Genomic DNA, 5649 nt, shown 5'->3' with positions numbered 1-5649 from the left:
CAACTCTTGGACTAGTATTTTACCAACGAATAGTGGGATTGACCGTCACATTATAACGCCCCATGGCTGAAAGGGCGAGCATGTTTGGTGGGCCGGATTCGAACCCGCGACCCGCAGATTGCGAGTCGAGCACCCTAACCACCTGGCCATGCCGGGCCAATAAGTTGCTTTGACATCATCGCGTGACAGAGAAACAGACACACCGTGTTTTATAGTATTAAATTAGTTAAAGCATATTTATTTCTGGAATTCTCTTAATTGTCATTTCTCAATAACGTTAGAATATTCTACATTTCTCTAACCCTTGTACTGACATTTATGACCGAGCTCAAGTACAACCAGCACAACTGAAGATGCTTTATAATTTAAACGAAATATTAAGTAAAATAAATAAGTGGCGTGTTCCATATTTCAGTCAGCACTATTGAACAGAATGTTTTGAAGCTTCGCACTATTTAATATATTGTTGTTCTATATTTCAGTCAGCACTGTTGAACAGAATGTTTTGAAGCTTCGCACTATTTAATATATTGTTGTTGGTTAGTATTGTATCGTTATTAGCGTATTCATAATATATTTAACCTAATCCATTGTTAGAAATATCTAGAATCATTTCAAGGGAACATATTATGTGTTACGTTTCTGAGGTATTTTCAAAAAAGATCGAGCAGGATATGATTAGGGTTTCTTGTTTTATTATCATATTAATTTCGTCTATTTTTTCACAACATATCTCATGAATGAAAGCGCTAATTACGGCTATCTAATGCAGCTTACAAGGACTGTAGAAAAAATAAAATGGAATAAAAAAAAGGTAGGAAACAGAAAACGTTGTCAGTCAAAAAACATACAAAATAAAATGTTACCGCGAGCACAGCGCGAACATTTGATCACGTATTCAATCTAACTGTTTGAATAATACAAAAAAAAAGGTGAGAACTCATGAGGGCGTCTGGCGAGAGAGGAAAATCAACATTTTTGCTGACTCAGGTCACGTTACAGAGATAGATCTTTCAGTCCGGGCCTCAGCTTGTGTATCAGTGTTACAACGGCAAAAAGAGAGAGAGAGAGAAAGAAGCCAGTTTCTTTACCATAGGGCCTGCAGTGTAAAATAAAATTAACGCTGAAGTCGCGTACATATTCGACGTTTTTTTCCGGAAACCTGAGGGCACCACCGAAGGAAGAACATAACAGTCCTGATATACTGTATGAAATCACCAATTAAGCTGTAGGGACTCATTGTATAGTTTAGGCTTGGTGAAAACTCACACAAGTGTCGACGTTTTCTTCACAAATCACTAAATAAACCCAGCTTTGGAAAGAGAAAAGTGGCGAGATTAAGTTAGAGATGGAGTAACTAAACATGAATTTGACAGTATTAAATCAGTATTACAAACAAGTGTAGACTCACTTCCATTTAGCTGTGAAAACTTAACCAACCTCGTAGGAAGTTTATTGTGAGTTTCGACTGAACTCAAAAACTTTAATCGTAGAAGAAATCAATTTTTCAAGTAAGCCGACCTTTGGCATTTTAGAGACTAATATTTGGTTTCTAGCCGTTGGCCGATATCACTACTTTTCCATCAATGGTGCGAACTGGAAATTAAGTTTACAAAATACTACCTTTCGTCAATAGCGTGTACTCGACACTAAGCTCACAAAGCACTACTGTTTTCACCAATGGAGTGAATTTTATGCTAAGCTTACAAAAGACTAACGTTTTCACCAATGGAGGGAATTTGAGATTAGGCTTTCAAAAATTCGGTTTGTTTTTAATTTCGCGCAAAGTTACACGAGGGCTATCTGCTCTAGCCGTCACTAATTTAGTAGTGAAAGAGTAGTGGGAAGGCAACTAGTTATCACCACCCCCACCGCCAACTCTTGGGCTACTCTTTTTTTAACGAATAGTGAGATTGACCGTCACATTATAACGTCCTCACGGCTGAAAGGGCGAGCATGGTTGATGGGACGGGGATTCGAACTCACGACTCTCACATTGCGAGTCAAGCGCACTAACCACCTGGTCATGCCAGACCGTACTTTCGAAAAAACAAACAAACAACCTATTTAGTCATTTAAGGTGAGTTGATGTTAAACTAACAAGAAACTAACGTTTTCTAGTCAAATTAGCAAGTTGAAACATTAATTATTTGTAAGTCTAACAAACCCAGTTGTGAAGTTGGTTATTTTATTTATTTATTTATTTGTTTGTAATTAAGCACAAAGCTACACAATGGGCTATCTGTGCTCTGCCCACCACGGGTATCGAAACCCGGTTTCTAGCGTTGTAAGTCCGCAGACATACCGCTATGCCACTTGGGGGCATGAAGTTGTTACCGTTGATTTCACTCATTTTAGATGCGATGACGATAGTCTCACAAGATGCGGCCCCCCAGTGGCACAGCGGTATGTCTGCGGACTTACAACGCTAGAAAGCGGGTTTCGATACCCATGGTGGGCAGAGCACAGATAGCCCATTGTGTAGTTTTGTGCCTAATTACAAAGAAACAAACACAGGATGCGATAGTGTTTCTTAATTTCGTATAGTATAGAAATATTTACAGAATGGACAAAATAAGTGTACTTTTTATAAAAGTTTTTGCCGTTTTAATTTCTTGGTTATTCGAGAATAAAAACGCCTTTGCAATCAGCTAATTGAAACAAAAGCAAACAAAAAAAAATTGGAAATGCCTTGTAATTGTGAATTGAGAATTTCCGTTTCAGTTAAATCTTTCCAATTTCAAGCGTTCATAAAATCAGTTCCTGGAATTACAAAAATCCCATTCATCAAGTTTTCACCGTTCTTATATAACATTAAAAAAAAACTCTTAGTACCTCAAGAGTTAGTCGAAACGCCACTTGTGTCAAGTCTGTGAAACTAACTTGAAATCCAGGTCTCAAGCCTTTTACAGTAAAAAGAGAGTTTTAAACGACCCTATGTCCTTTAGAGACTGAATGATGGAGACCTTTCTGTCTATCTGTTGTATACCCGCTAATCCATCCTTCAATCTGTCTTTTTGTCCCTCCGCTCATCTGTCTATCTATTCAGCATTGTCTATATATATCTAACGTATATATTAACTTGTTCCAGTCTTTGAATTAGTTCTCTACAGTTGTGATTCCTCGTATCTTAGCTACGTACTTCGTAGATAAGTTTAATTTCCGAGGTAACATATATTTTAATAGAGCGCGAAAAGAGTGGAATTTCGTAATCTGACGTATTTCTAAAAACTGTTTTAAATTTTTTCTGCTTCTCTTGCACAGTTTAAGCCGCTTATTATAGAAGTTCGTAGTAGAGGAAGAGGAATTAATCACCAATTTACCCACTTATATATATTCTAGAGGGAAGAGGGTTGCACTTAAGACAAGGAAGTTAATTAAGTTGAGATGGAAATGAATCGAAGAGACATCTACAAATCTCTCGTGAGCTCTGTGATTGGAGGATTTAGAGAAGGAAGGTTTGCAGTGACGAACGCAGAAGAAGAGGATAAATTGAGAAAGGTAAAAATGGAATTGTTTGTTGTCACAGGGAATGGTATTATATGAACGTTTCATATGTAATCAAAACCTAAACAATATATTTTTTCTTCACCTAGAAGCTACTATTAACTCCTTGTGACAATATTTCCTTCCTAGTTATTGTTGTTTTAATCCTCAATCATAAAAATACGTAAATTATTTTCCTGGCGTGTTTATCGTTGGATAGTGGTAAAAAAAGCTGAAAAGGGGGGTAAAATAATGTCAATTATGAACAAAGGCATTACATGATACTAATAGGTATGTAGCTTATGGTATTCAGTCTTCAATTTCTTCCTGAGAATATCAATATATTAAAGATGTAGAAAAAAAAAGTGTTTCATATTGTATCTCCTGTGTTAAACTTATGTTATTTTAAAGCCTGTTCTTCCACCGATATCATTTCTAAAAGCGAAAACAAATCTAGAATCAAGGTAGTTGAATGTGAACTTTATATATATTTTTTATATAGTAAGTTCACAATGAAAGTATTTTCTGAATTATATTGGGCATTTCAGTAATTAACGAAACAATGCGAATATTATCTTTTACTGAAACCTCACGAGTCGCAGAATTTAACACGATATATTCTTTGTGTGAAGTTTTGAAGACAGAAACACTTTGTTTAATTTATCATGGATGTTCTAGAACACTTTGTTTAATTTATCATGGATGTTCTAGAACACTTTGTTTAATTTATCATGGATGTTCTAGAACACTTTGTTTAACTTATCATGGATGTTCTAGAACACTTTGTTTAACTTATCATGGATGTTCTAGAACACTTTGTTTAATTTATCATGGATGTTCTAGAACACTTTGTTTAATTTATCATGGATGTTCGAGTACTTTTCCTCGTAAATGTAATCCATTGCTTTTTTTAGAAAACCAGTAAATAGTCAAATATAAAAAAGTAAAGCTATGAAAGTTATTAGTTTTGAGGTAGCGTTTTATTATGCGTAAGAATTGTCAAAACTATTTTATGAAACAAATAGAATCCAACATATAAAAAATGCTATGTTACGTTCACAGTGAAGAGCCCCTCGTTTTTCTATACAGACGCCCTCTAACACCCCCTGGATATATATCTCTCTTTATTTCCCCGTCGTGGGGCGCATTTAGTGGCACAATAATGTGTTTCTGTGCATTCGACAAGAGAACGACGCATTGCAACGAGGCAGTGACAGTAACAAGTTCTGGCTTTGTCTGTTTGGTGATACTGGGATTGGACATGTATCACTAGAAGGACGGGCAAACGGAGACGTTAGGCTTAGCGTTTGTGTGGTGTCGGCACCATAGTAGGTGCTGATGTAACACCCGATATCAACACATGTCGCTTTTCGCGCATCGCAAATCTCATACGATGGGTTTTGACACCAGGGTAACGCCTGGCTTTTGTTGTTTACCCTACTCCCTGCTTTTGAAACTGTGATGCTTTTGTGACTCGCCATTGTCGCCCCACCTGGTGGAAAATTTGATGGTGCGCCGACGTAATCCGTCTTTTCAGAAAGCGTTACTTTTCTTTCATTGAAACTGTTTTTCGGCAATGTATCTACGACATAGCTAGATGGATAGAAGGGGAAAGGGACTTGATCCTGCGATACGACGATGTTCTTTACTTTCATTAGCGCAAGGCCGAAAAGAAACATGGAACTATTTTGGTTCCGCTGTCCACGTGCAGGGAATCAGCTATCTAAGTTTGGGTTATTTCGTTTTGTGAATTAGGACTCGAAGGAGTATGTGCGTGTGTGTACAGTTTAGAAACCCTTAAGTTGAAGATCAAACAGATTTTATTACACTTACAATAATGCAGTTAGTAGGAGACAGCCTTAAATACGGATGATGGATGAATAACAAACATAATATGGCAGCCCAAATCTTTCAAATTTTCCTAATATCAAACTTCAGCATTTCAGCGCCCCCTAGTAGCTCCGTGGTAAATCCGAAGACTTATAATGCTAAAAATAGGATTTCGATATCCATTATGGGCAAAGCACAGATAGCCAATTGTTTAGCTTTGTGCTTAACAAAAACAACCAGCATTTCAGACTGCTATGTTCTAACACAAACAAACGTTATCCTACACCCAACCCTGTTTACTAACCTGCTAATTTACATACTGTGCAACTGATT

The sequence above is a fragment of the Limulus polyphemus genome, unplaced genomic scaffold (assembly GCF_000517525.1).
Source record: "Limulus polyphemus unplaced genomic scaffold, Limulus_polyphemus-2.1.2 Scaffold896, whole genome shotgun sequence".
Lineage (NCBI taxonomy): Eukaryota > Metazoa > Arthropoda > Merostomata > Xiphosura > Limulidae > Limulus > Limulus polyphemus.
This window is presented reverse-complemented; position numbering follows the sequence as displayed.